This window comes from Phoenix dactylifera, chromosome 17 (genome assembly GCF_009389715.1).
Source record: "Phoenix dactylifera cultivar Barhee BC4 chromosome 17, palm_55x_up_171113_PBpolish2nd_filt_p, whole genome shotgun sequence".
Classification (NCBI taxonomy): Eukaryota; Viridiplantae; Streptophyta; class Magnoliopsida; order Arecales; family Arecaceae; genus Phoenix; species Phoenix dactylifera.
Window position 1 is genome coordinate 8,514,926 of NC_052408.1, and position 14,508 is coordinate 8,529,433.

Genomic DNA, 14,508 nt, shown 5'->3' on the forward strand with positions numbered 1-14,508 from the left:
AATCGAATCGGGTTGGGTCGGGTCAGGTTGGGTATGTGTTAGATCAGATATGGGCCTGGTCAAAAATTCGTCAACCTGAATCCGACCTGTTTAATAAATAAGTCAAAAATTTAAGTTTGAATCCGACTGATTTATTAAAGAGGTATTTCGATACGACCCATATAACATGTTTATTAAATATGTGAAGTTAGGCCAAATGGGTTAAACATACTTTTAACGAATTAAATATATTTAAATAAGTTAAGTTGGTCGGGTTAAATAAGATAAAATAGGTTAGGTAGGTTTTAAAAAGATTAAATGTATCTTAAACATGTTAAATAAGACCTAACTATTAAACGGGTCAAAATAAATTAAATGAGTTAAAGGTCTAAATCTCAACCTAACTCATTTAATAAATAGGTTAAGATGGGTCAATCCGTCTATAACCTAAATTTATTCATGTCAAATCCAAACAATCTTAAAATAAACTGTTTGCCAGCCGAATTGATATAACGGGTCATAAATTATCATCCTTATTTAGATATTATTTTTCAAAAAAAAAATCATCTATCTCCACCCTCTCCCCCAGCCGGCCACAATCAACACATCCCAGCCAATTTATAGCCTTTTTGTTTTTGTTTTTTAAGTCCCTATGGTAAACAGGATCTGCTCTACCCTTGAACCCCAGCTCCTAAGAATGATTCCAAAGAGTTTTGGCAGACCTGCAATAAAATAAACAAATAAAAAAATGCTCCTGCATAACCTTTTCATGTCACGCATCCATTTGGAAAGGATCAACTCTGCATCCTCGAATGTGACTCCTAATAACTAGTGGTTGACAGGCTTTGATATCATAAGTAGCGTTTTATTTACGTCGTCGGTAGGAACTCCCTCCTCCAGAAGATGTGAGTGCCTAACAACTGTTCTGTCCTTTGTCTGAGAGAAGTCTAGCAAATATTTTCATTTTGCAACATCCTGCGGGCCATTACACTCAAAGAATGAAAAACATTACACAAGTGGGCCATTTCGTGAATAAGGTGCAAGATATATGAGTATCATGGAAACGTGTTTGTGAAGTATGGGTTTAGCCATAATCACCCTTTTAACAAGAGTGGGTCCAAAAAACCACCACTAGTGGCGCTTGTGAGACTACACCGCATGCCTTCGTGCTTAATATCTAAGAATCATTTTGTGGGCGCCCATTGATTAGAAATTTCCCTCATCGACATGTCGAGTCATGAGCTGAGATCATATAAATATGGATTATGGTCGACCATTGTATGCTCGAAAGCCTCCTTATTCTTCTTAATAAAAACGAATTTTTTCTGTCACACTCTAGATCCATCACTTAGATCGGCTAGAGATCATGCAAGGTCTAAGATAAATGAGTATCTAAAAATTGAATAGATAATAGCTAAAGAATCCAACTAAATAAATTCACTGTATTCAAATAATCAAACCGGTTTGATTATAAAATATTCAATTATCCGTTTGGCGTTTGAAATTAAACTAATTAAGGACTTCATCACTCAAACTCTACGTCTGACCCATCCAAGACTAAGCATTCTCCAACTCTAAAAGAAAAAGAAAAAAAGTGGTGTGAGCAGAAGCGGCTCAATACATTTGGAGGCCTAAGGCGGATTTAGTGAATGAGGCCTTTTTTTTAATAATAAATTTTTTTAATAAATATAAAATATTTTAAAAAAAGATATTAAAAATAGATAGCTATCAAGCATATTATTTCAAGGAAGATACATGAATGAAATCGATAATTTTTTTTTTCAGTTTAATATAATTTTTGAATGGAGGCATGGAAAAGTAATTACACTAAAGAAAAGTCCATAAAATTGATTAAATAACTGAGATAATGCTTGGCAGTAATGTTTACCATGTCAAGCAAGTGCAGAATAGGAAAAGGTTATCCTATGGCACTTCATGGTCAAGGTAAAGGAAAGAATTTGTCCAGAAAGGGCCCTCTCTATAGGAGAAAGTAGGGGCATTATGGAAAATTCACTCCATCTAATTAATAAAAGTCCCATCCCACCATCTCCCCTTCAAGCGAGTACCCAAGCAGCAACTGCAACCTCACAGCACAGTAGCCATTCAATCTCCAACCTCCCTACTTTTCTCTCTCTACCAACCAAGAGGGGAGAAGAAACCGAAGGAGAAAATTAAAAGAATCTCCACCCTCCAAGAAGTCCATCTCCAATCACCCTATCTTTCTTCCTGATGGCCCAGCTGGATCAGGAGTAATGTGAGGGAAGGAAAACCAAGACCAAAACCAAAAAAGAGGGGGATGAAAGATACGAGTGGCTTCAGATGTGTATCAAGCCAACCAAATCCCTCCTCTCTCTCTCTCTCTCTCTCTCTCCACCCAAAACAAAACTACTGTCCCCAACTTCCCAAATTGCCCCTCTGCAGGCCAGGAAACTCTCTCCACGACCCTTCCATCAAGGGGGAAGACTCTAGCTCCTGTTCCCGTTTTATACGGGGCCTTTGCTTTCTTTTGATCATTGGCTCGGGGCCTTTGCTTCCTTGGTCATTGGGATCCGAGGTCTTAGGCGACCGCCTCGGTCGCCTAATGCTCGGACCGGCCTTAGATGTGAGCTCTACAACTCAGTAAGTATTTCTACAAACCCATATTTTTATAATGATAATAACTATTACTTATATAGATTATATGCCAAAAAATATCATAATCATAAAATGAGCATAGCGAACACATACTTTCGACCTGTGGCAGGGCATCGATAAATACCACATTTCTGGTCTGTGGTAGGCATCGACAACATGGTTAGTCTAGAGCACCATAATCTATAACTTAATTATATGCTCATTATGTCAATATAATTCAGGATCATACTCTTTAACAAAATTTGATGCGTGCAAGTTTTAATGTTTACATAAATTAGTATCAGTAATATATAATACATAAATTCATTAAATACTATATATATTTAACAAATAAGTATACAATAACAAGTTATAATATATCATACAAAGCAAAGTCACCGATGTACAAAATAACTTCTATAACAAATAAGTATATAATAAGACATTAAAGATGGCAAATGTTAAGTATACAACAATAAAATACTTATCTACCATTTTTATAGGCCACCTTCATATCTTATTAACTAGAGCAACCATTATTCAGCTTGTGCACGTACAACTTGTGGGTTGTATGCTAAAATTGTAACATTAATTTTTTAGCTGATCAAATTGAATAGGAAGTGTTTTTACATAAGAGCCCTATGAATTCTGCGGTATTAAAATTTCAGTTCGAAAGTGCCGGAACTGGTTGAAATTACCACAAATAGTTTCATATATAATCCATGTAGAGTGTACATATTATGGATAAGTTTCTAGTAGCTTGGTGCAGGAAAAATTTGTGACTCCAAACTCATTATTGTGATATATTGGTCAGTAATACACTTTATTGTTAATCTTGTTTGTCAGTTATGCTAACCTTTGCCCAGGGCAACAAGGTAAGTGTAACCTTTTTCAAAGGTTGAGCAATGTATCTTTAAAGGGGAAAGAGTCACCTGAAAAAGAAAAAGGAAAAAGTAAAAAAAAAAGGTTCAATACATCGTAGAATAGTTGAGATGCTTCTATCAGGGTGGTTCGAAAGTCCCCTTCTAAAGATTTCATGATATCAGATTTGGACTGCAGCGCTTTTCTTAAGGCTTTATTTGTTCCCACCAGACAAGTATGCATGGAAAATATACAATAAAAATTTAGGATACAATGAAGCTCAAGGCTTGATCTAATAATGAGCATTCACCAATGTCTACGTAATGAAGTTGATCTAATAATAGTGGTGTATCATGGTCTGGCTTTTTTCCCTGAAGAGATGAGGGAATACACCTTTTGAGAAGAGACTCGAGGTTGAACCTCTTTTGAAAAAAAGGGTCAGCCAACCACCACCACAATGGTCAGCTGGTTGTGATTTAAAATAATTCTTTGTTTTTGTTATTTTTGAAAATACCCAACAAAATAAAGAATTCTATCCTTTTATTTTTTGACTTTTTTTGATTGTATTCGCACTCGGTCTGTAGGATACATCCGTCTTAGCGCAAAAAAAAAAAAAAAAAAAAAAAAAAAACTCTTTTTAGATGATATTGTCAAACAATTATTTTTAGAAAAATCTTTTTTTATTTTCGAAGTCCAAAACGCACTATGGGACATGCTTTAGATCCTTTTGCTTTAATTGGAAAAATAGATGTTTAACAGATCATTAGCATAGATAATTCTCAAATTAGTAGATAAACTATAGAGATCTTTTTTTCAATCTCATTACAACCACCAACTTCTTTTTCCCTTTCTGAGAACTATGATGGGAGGAAGTCCAGTCTAGTTGAAACCAAGGTGGAAGCAAGTCAGACCTAGGGCAGTAACCCAACCTAAAACTTTTTTATCAACTGAATCACTTAACATCCCTGACCACCGACACTCCAAAAGAAAGCTGTAATTATTCCATCTTCTAATAAAAGATTGCTCTCTCAGCCTCTCTTTACACTTCAACAAAAAAGAAGACAAACCTAATACAATTAGTTCGATGTACCGTTCTTAAATGGCATTTAGGTATGACATATGGTGGGCAGTTGAGGAGTTGTTTTAGATTAATCGATATTTTTCTGAGCCAGTAGGCATATTGGTAGATTGGGTCTCATAAATATTGACTAGATGGAACTACTCACCTTCCAAATATCTCCATCCCCTCCCTCCATAGAAGGTACCCTTTGAGTAATGGCACAACTAACCCTTTATTTGTTCTATGTAGTGGAGTAAGACCACTTCAACCCATCCTTCTCAAATTAAGGCCATTTTAACCTATTTATTCCACTACAACCTGTCAAACTCTGTTTCCTGAGCCCAAGATTAGAGTAGGCATTCTATTAAAATGAAACCAATTAACTTATTCCACAACCAAAAACAGTGTAAGACAGTAGTGCTGCATACTGAGAGTTTGACATATATATATGAAAAGATTTAACTGGTCGAATGATCCATCAATTTATCACCAATAATCTCTTGCTAATCAAAGAGGCAACCGATCACCAATTTGAAAAAGGTTGGGTTGGTCCTCTGGGAATAATACTACTAATTCTAGGTGAGTTGAAATGTCGAGAGGATGTGAGAATTAGTTGAAGGGAGCTGTAGGCCATGATTGAAGATTTTAAATGAAGATTATTCTAGCAGGACGTGGTTAGATGTACTGGTTCTTGATTGAATTATTTAGAAAAACATCTCGTTTGGACCGTTCTAAGTTATACCAAATCAGACTTAGATAAGTTTAGATAGCATCCAATGAAAGAGAGATGGGATAACAGTGGTGAATAAGTAGGGAGTTGGTGAGGGGTGAGAGGCTTGTATGCCGTCTAGGTTAGGGAGTTGGTGGCCAAAGCTGACAATTAAGAGTCAGGAGTTTAACCATCAATATCAACCAACAACCAGTTCCATTACAGCTATTATGTGAGCAAACTAAACATTGAGTGGTTTGTAATGTCTTCATGAGACCAAGGTGATACTTTGGGGCTAGATGGAGGTTGACCTTGTCTGATTTGAGCTATTTCTAATTGGACTTGATTAAGTCAAACCATTCAGCCTATCAACTATTATGGTTTACTTCTGAGCAGAGTAGATCAAAATCAATTGACGCAAATGCGAAATATCACTTAAGATAGAAAAGTACATATACATGTAAATATATGTTCGAAAACTTGACTTGGTCCAATTAGCTGGTTATTGGTATTTGTCAACATCAAGCACCTATCGATACTATTATATCTTTATTGATATAAGGTGACATTTTTCAAGATACCAGCCAACATGATATTAATATATGTAGTCAATGATTTCCAGCCTTACCACTTTAAAATGAAATTTGTTAACTGATAGATCATAGAACCAATGTTTGAATGTGGTTGCTAATCTAAGTTTTATCCCAATATATTAGGCAACATATCTCAATTCAAAAAATTTCCACCTTCCATCCTTTATTGATATAAAATGAAATGCTGATTCATCTTGATCTTGGTCACCCATCAGGATGATTAACATCTCAACTTTTTTAAATCCTTGGTTAACCACTAACACAAGCATCTTGGAAGGTGGACACTGACATTGAGAAAGGCTTTGCTTGCTCATTTGTGGGGCTCAGTTCTTACCTTCTCTTGTTTCTACTTCCCATCCGAGGACAAATCTGCTGAGCAAATCCCTGTTTTCTATCTTTATCGTCTTACCGAATCTCTTAGCTAGGACTTTCTCAAATTTTGTTACTTAATTATGATCAATATAAAGGGGGAAGATCTTTCACATTTAAGCTCCTAGGCTTCTTTTAGTCAGGCTTCACTCAAACTTTAGCGTTGCTTACATCTAATCTCCGAAGTTACATTCGACACGGCTATAGTTATCTTAATACAACGACAGCATGCTGTCAAGCTTAAATCATCCTCATCAACATATGTAGTAGTATTAATTAAAACCCGTCCTTATCAACCAGTCATCTGTCCTAACTACTACAAGATGTTTTAAATTTACATAGTCACAGGAAAACTTTGGATGCTTGTTACAATTGCCTCTTTTTCACGTCACCTCACAAGTAAAGCGTCACCATTTCAAATATTGGTGGAAGCCAAGTGGCTGGCTGTGAAACAACATTCTTTTACGTCCATGACCAATCTAGGATTTAGCCTCATCAAATTGGGTTTTGGTTGTATCTTTCGTATGAGAGAATGATTTACCTTCTTTAACAACCTCAACTGTTGGATTGCGCAATGACTGCTTCGAGAGCTGTACAGATGGATGGAAGAGAGAGGCTGGAAAAAAGAGTTTGGAGTGATTTGAGAGCTGTGCAAGGTGCAGTCTAATGGTTGATGTCGCGAAAGAAGAATCTAAACCCCACAAAATTTGGGCCAAGCTAAGATTTTGGGTATTAGAGTCTGACATGGCTGAAAGCCCAACAAGCTCAATTGTTTTTGGGCCCCTGGGTCTAGGTCATAAGCTGCCAGAGTTGAGCCCACCTTGGTCTAGATCATAAGCCTTGGATGTCTCAAACTTGCAGTCTTGCAACAATAATGCCAGTTTCTCTATGTAAAATCTTCAAGGGTGGACAAAGCAGCATATCATTCTATCCCTCAAGATATACCTTCAATAGGTGGCAAAACATCTCGAAATTAATATGAAATACAAACCTTTCTGTCCAAAGTTAAATTTATGATTAAGAGGATGGAACCCTGGCATGCCTGCATTGGTATCATACTGCAAAAGGTCGAAGTTTATATCTACTATGATATCCTACTAAATTGCACACCGAAAAAAAAAAAAAAAGATCCGCTTGAGCATGTATTAGAATTATCAATCAAGATGCAAATTATTATTTAATTAGGATTCCAGAGTCAGAGTGCAATGGGAAATCATATGAATCCTTGTGCAAATTTGTTTAGTAGCAAGCCTTTTATGCAAATCTTCTAGTACCATCTTTATGATATCCTAGACGTTTGACACAAAAAAATACTATACTGAAAGTGCATCTTGCAAGCGTTCCATGCAACTCTTGAAGCGTGTCTATAAAAGTCTTGGCTAAGCACTGACCAGTGAAGGAAAACTTGACGTCTCTTTTGGAAGATTAGTACTTCTGATTCTGCGAAGGGATTTTCTCAAAAAGATACTCCAAAGCGAAGCCATGGTTAATGCAAACATGTTGCCTTTTTATTGAGAGGATCAACCACTTGCCTGAATGGCTTTTTGGATAGCTTTTTATTCCCATGGACTGGTTAAGCTCAAGCTCTAACCAAGTACTATACATAAATAAAGAATAGTATCATTATGTAACAAGGAAAGATGTAAGTTATCTCACAATCTTTTGAGATAGCAAGAATTGATATATAACGAATTAAATGATCGATCGAACATCACCATATTCTCTCAAACATAATCCAGGTCTATTAGTTGTAGATCTCGATGCTTGTATTAATAAACTTCATAGGAACTGCACACTGTTTATGCAGCAGTAATTCTTGTAATAATAGTGTTCCCGATCTACGAAAATTAGTGGAGTGTCTGGATTTCCTATTGACGATTTTCCTAACGAATGTAGTTAAAAGATTCTTCTTAAAAACAAGAACTGATCTACTAATTTCCAATCACTGATTAAAGATGAGAGATTCAAGGACTAGGATATCTAGAGTGAAGAATTTGGAATCTTCAAGCATAATTGGCTTCATTCTTCATATCTAGTTGTGGGTGGAGTGTTTGGAGGTAGTTTATTGCAGTTAGATCATAATTGCTCATTCTGATTCACGAACATGATTAAGGTTATACTGTACTCCCCTATCATATCATCTCATTTCATGGATGAAGTCCCTTGGCCAGCTGAAATAAATTACTGATTGTTTGCTCGTACCTCTCGGGTGCTAATTAGTTTCCAAAGATTCTGAAGTCTTCATGAATTATGTGGATAAGCTATAGGAGGAGAATTTTTGAACCTTATGTCGGCAACATACTCCTCTCAAACATATTATTGTTTCCATTGTTTCACTCTAACCAGGCCTCCTTTTATTCCCTATGGGAATTTCATTTTGTGTCACCTTGGAACTTCTAAATCCACTATGGTGGAGAAATAGGAGATGAGGGCCGATCAGTATCCAATAGGGCTTGATCAGGATCCGAGCCTGATCCAATTGCTAGATCTGAGCAATTTCTCCTCTTCTCATTTTGATATCTCTCCCTTGAATCCACCCTATTGTCTCCTGCAGCCAATTGATCTTTGCAAGATCCCATTGGATGCTATCATTGACAACAATTGTCATGCCGTCCCTGCCTAGATCAAACCCTTAACCCTCAATCCAACTAGGTGTCATACATTCAAATAATTTTGGTGGCCAAGCACTATCATTTGGCCGGTCTTGTTCCCTCCTCTCTCATTGTTTATATCTACCATGACCCTTTGCTTCCTCTAAATTCTTCCCTAATTCATTAGTTTTGCATGGTTTCATGTAGGGGTGCAATCGTTCAATCAAGCAGTGGTCTGGCATGGAGGTTCTATACTTGAACCCCTGAATTGTTGTAAAAATTCTAATTTCCTCATTTAGTTAATTTAGGTAATTAGTGTTGGAAAACCTAGGGCTTAGGGTTAGAAAATTATAATCACTATAAATTATCGTTTGCCCAATCATGGATAGAAAATATGACATTTGTTAGTATAAAGTTGAAATAACTTAATAATCACTGTAAATTATTGAAATGAACTGATGGGTAAGAGTTCTAGAATAGCCACATTAATTTAATAATCACTATCAATTATTCCATCATGGGCGAAAAATATGATACTATCGATCCTATCATGAGCAAGAAATGTGATATTATAAATTGTCTTGCACGAATAGGAAACATGGCACTATCGATTGCTCCATCATGGCAAGGAAACGTGATTTAAGTTAATCTAAAACTAAAAATGAATTAGTTATGGAGAGAATTATCATTTGGATTGTATGTTATGCATTGAAATATTGTGGTCTATTGAGTTCTAGATAACTAGCATGTGCATCTCTCGATAATAATAATTTAGTATGATTCCAATGTTTATTATTGACATATAATGCTGCTGTTCACTGTTAGTTTATTTATTGGTTTGTGCGTGTGTATGTGGATTCTTACTTAATTGGTAGCTCATATTACTTTCTAATCTTTATTTATAGAGATGCAAGATGCCTAGCATTTAGTTGAGACTTGGGACTTTCTAGTGGGAGATGGAGAGAATCTAGAACATTTTGATACCCTTGGATGTTGGGGTATTATAATTGGACTACTTCTATTAACTGAAATAATTAATGAACTATAAAAATTTATTCTTGAAAATGAAAATTATATTGTTGATATTTTGTTTATTTAGTAGGCCTTGCATATTTCACAGGGTATTATACCCTATGAAATATGCGGCCATGTCACATGCCACCCTGAGTGGTGGTGGTGGGTTTGAGACATGGTAGTATACAACTTGAAGAGAGGAGAGAATGTACAAAAGGTACCGTAAGCTAACTTGAACATCATTTCGTTTTTTTTTTTTGATGAAAAATAGGAGGGGGGAAAGGACAACCCACCCGCGTAGTAGCCCCCACTGGCCCTCCTTCCACTAGAGAATGTTCGATGCGGGTCGCAAGTTTACGCGTGCCCTCTCCGACCCGTGGGTTACCCCACGTGTGAGTACGTCACCCCAGCGCCACCTCAGTACCAGCTGGACCAGATAGTAGTCCCACCAAGTGTGTCCAAGGTGGGGGCATCCAGTCCCCATATTTAATCGACGCCCATGCGTTTTGAACCTGGACCGCGCCAGTGGAAGTAAAGCCCCGTTCCAACTGTGCTACCACCTTGGTGGCAAGCATCATTTCTTTCTCAAAAAGGCTTGAGCTTTGTTTCGATATTTAATAGCCTTTTATCACAAGGCTGTGCAACCAATAGCAAAAAAGCAGCTTCCACTGTTTCTATTATATTGCTGTTCACATGCTAATGACCATCATGAGAAACATCACTAATTGTTATGAAGCTAAAAGTTCAGAAAAATGATTTTGAAAACATTAATTTTTCACCAGCTGAATGAGACTTTTAGCCATGGGTTCTTCGTTTCTCACAAGGGCTTTTGCACAATAGTTTATAGCAAACAGGGCGCTGCAGCATAGCTGTTTGAAGTTTTCTGTCTATTTAGAGTTGTAAACATGCATGCGATCTGATTCATTTCTTGCATGAGTAGATGTCATACAACCACATTATCACAAGTACGACTACCATAAAATTTCAAGGGTCGTATCTTCCAATTACAGTGATGGGTTAAGTGAAAGAGGGATGCCATGCATGTTGTCTCCTTGCATTGGTCGCATGCTTAGGTCATGTCATATATTAGAACATGAGTTTGCTACTTCTTGAATAACAAGAATATATTTAGTCTATCAACCAAAAATTGACATCCAACAAGCAAAGAATGCAAGCATGCTCACCTTTTAGGTAGAAGTTTGCAATGTGCTTTTTAGATGGAAAAGTTGCCAGAGTTCGACCATTTTTGTTGACTATGTTTAACTTTCCTTCATGATTTTCTTTAATGCCTAATTTGGTTGAAAAGAAACAAGATACATTTCTTAGCCATCTCCAAGGCCATAATGGCTGAGGATGACTAAATTCCTTTTTTGGCATGGTTGTGATTTCTTGTTTTCAATTTTTTTTGAAAAAATTATAGAAATTGAGGCAAGAGTAGTATTTTTTTGACCTTATTTTCAGTTTTAGTATTTTGAAATTTTTTTCTCAAACTTTGTAAAAGCTGAGAAAATTGCTTCCTAAAGATTTTGAAAACTAAAATCATTTGTGACCACCATGGACCGCCACCTTTATTGCCATCGTTGGCACCACCCTTATTACTGGCTATAACTGTCGTCTGCCCCAAACCATCATTATTGTTGCCACCAACTTGTTATAGGCTGCCTTCATTAGCCAATATCATACCATCTTCATCATCCCATTATTATGGTTATTATCGCTGCCATCATTACCACCATTATATTCAAGCATTGTTACGTTTACTCTACGCCTAATTGAAAATAGTATTTGGATGCGATCTAAATTATCTTGGACAATAATTGTGAGGACCCGTGCGGGCGTGCATTTAGTCACATATCGGTTATTCGCTTGGTAGATTTTGGATACTTATACAGGATCAAAGAATTCAAATAATACCTTCCAACTAACTATTTTGGGTAAGGTCTTAAATTGTTACAAATGGTATAAGAGCAGATATGGCCCATGATCTATGTGGACTAGGGGACACTGTAGCACGGATTTATTGAGCCTGACTACAGACTGATCATGATACTTATGATTAAATTTGAATTCTTAGTCTGACGAGGACGTCAGAGCTTAAACAGGAAGAGTATGTGAGGATCCGTGCGGGCATGTGTCTAGTCCCATATCGGTTATTCGCTGGATAGATCTTGGGTACTTATATAGGATCATGAAATCCAAATAATACTTTTTGGCTCGCCATTTAGGATGAGATCCTGAGTTGTTACAATAATAAATATACTGTATCGAAGCATTATATTTAAGATTAGTATACATAGTAGGCCTTTTGTCATGTTATATTAGTATGGAAGTTATCAGACATGCCTTGACATATTAATTGCAACTGATCACCCATAATATTGACCCATGAACCTAAAATATTGGTTTTTGTCTAAGATGAGAGCATCGAGGTGTGCTTCTCTTGATTCTTATATGGGCCAAAGGCATAATCTCATTTTCCTTAAATTAATGATTTTTGAATGCATATCGAGCATGCAAATTGAAAAATCATTTCTCCCCCTTGTACTCACATTATAAAGCTAAAATTGCAACAACAATTTCCTAGAAATAGATTTTAAAATTATTATAGATTTGGTAATATCGTGTAGTGACTTATAAAAGCAAAATGACACCTTCCTGAACATTTTAAGCCCACATATTACTAACCATTATAGAATTGTTTGATTATAGTTTTATAACTATGATCTATCTTTTGTATTAAATTATATTGGCTCTATCAAGGTGTAATCCAAGTTGTGATGGAGTACAAGGCTAAAATAGAATATATAATGGGTGTTATAGAATGCTAATCTCTTATAGTGAAAGGAAAATTATAGTTAGATCCCATATGGGACATGGATAAGAGGAAAGAGAACTTACCTATTAATTAACCCTCACATCTCCTATTAACTCTAATATTCCATCATCTTTATATACATGTATAGAAAAATAATTGATAGAATTGATCCTTGATGATCTATAAGAGATGAAGGACACCTATGAATTGAGATGTCGAATATGATCCCTTGCCATATGACCTGCATCTTCCACATGCACCATTGCCATATCACATATCATCACAAGGTAGTTGTTGCAAGATAGCTGTAATTAGCATGCCAGTCTATTGAAGCTAAATATTTGAGATCTTTGTTCCTCGCCTGTGTAATTTTAACTCCACACGCAATACCAAGTAAGGTTATAGCAAATTCCCCGTGGTCACTTTCTTCCCATCAATGGAGCTTGCATGAACAAAACAATACACACATGCATGGTGTCTCCTTTCTGGATCCCATGCTTAGATTTTGCTTTGATATTGGAGCATGGGCTTGCTATGCCCTCTCCAACACGTAAGGGACCTATCCACTCTATCATGTCCATCCATGCAACACACGTAAGGAAAGCCCGCAAATCCATTCTAATAATCAAGCTATTGTTAGGCCAATAAAGCTGCGAGTTGAGTTATTTCTTCTATGATCTGTCACTATGGAGGTATTCTGTGGGCGGGAGAGAAGAAGTTGCATAGGACACTCTGTGTTTTATTATTTTCTGATTTTATTAGATGTATCCATACTAATAATAATAATAATAATAATAATAATAATAATAATAATAATAATAATAATAATAATAATTAAGTTATTTGGACGGCCGTGATGTACCCATCAAGGCCTATGCTCTTCGTGATAAAACACCGGAATTGGGGCCCAGCGGGCGACCGGTTCTAGATAAGGTGATGGTGCAAGTGGGCCACGTCCCCTTCACGCGTGGGTCCCGCCGCCGGCTGCTGAGAATAGAGCGCTGCCGCACACTCACGAGAAGCATCGCGACACCCACAAACCCATCCCGCTGGTCCGCCTAGAAGATTTTATGCGTGATCATAAGAGGTTTCCCATCCTATCCGCTTATCCTTTATTCAAATGGTGAAGATGGTCCCAGGCTTTAATAATAATGTTCTTTTGTTATATTAATAGATCATAACCATTGTTGTAAAAATATTGTAGTAGAATACAATGAAATAAAAATAATTATTTCAAATCACTATTTATACAATAAAAAAACTATTTTTTAAATATAACAAATATTTTAGAATTTTTTAAATTTTAAGTTAGAATAAAGTATCTTATGTTGAACATATAATCATTATTTGTGTTACAACCTATCATTATAATACTAATTTTTCTCTTCCAATAGATATTATCTTTTTCATGTTATTATGTATAGAGTTTTTTTTACATAAATACCTTTCTAAAAATTTAAATTTGCTTGAATATCTTTTTAAAATTTATATTTATTTCTGTACCTTCATAAAATACTATTTTTCTACAAATTTTTCTAATATAACCATTCTAACACCGTTAATAAAAATCATATTTATTTAATTAAAAATAAAATAAAATTTTAAAATTATTTTTATCCTTTATCACGATCGCCTTATAAATATTTATTTTTTTAGTCATTTTAATTTGAAATGACTAATTTTTTAACCGCTTTGGCATGGGTTCATATAAAAATAAGAATTAAAAAAAATAGAATAGTAAAATAAATATTTTACCAGAAAATACATATAAATGTAAAATTTAATATTTAGAAGGGTATTTAGGTAAAACATCCTTATATATATATATATATAAAATACGGGTGGTTCTATATACACCCCCCTATTGCTCAGGACACCCCCCAAAAATTAAAAAAAAATTAAAT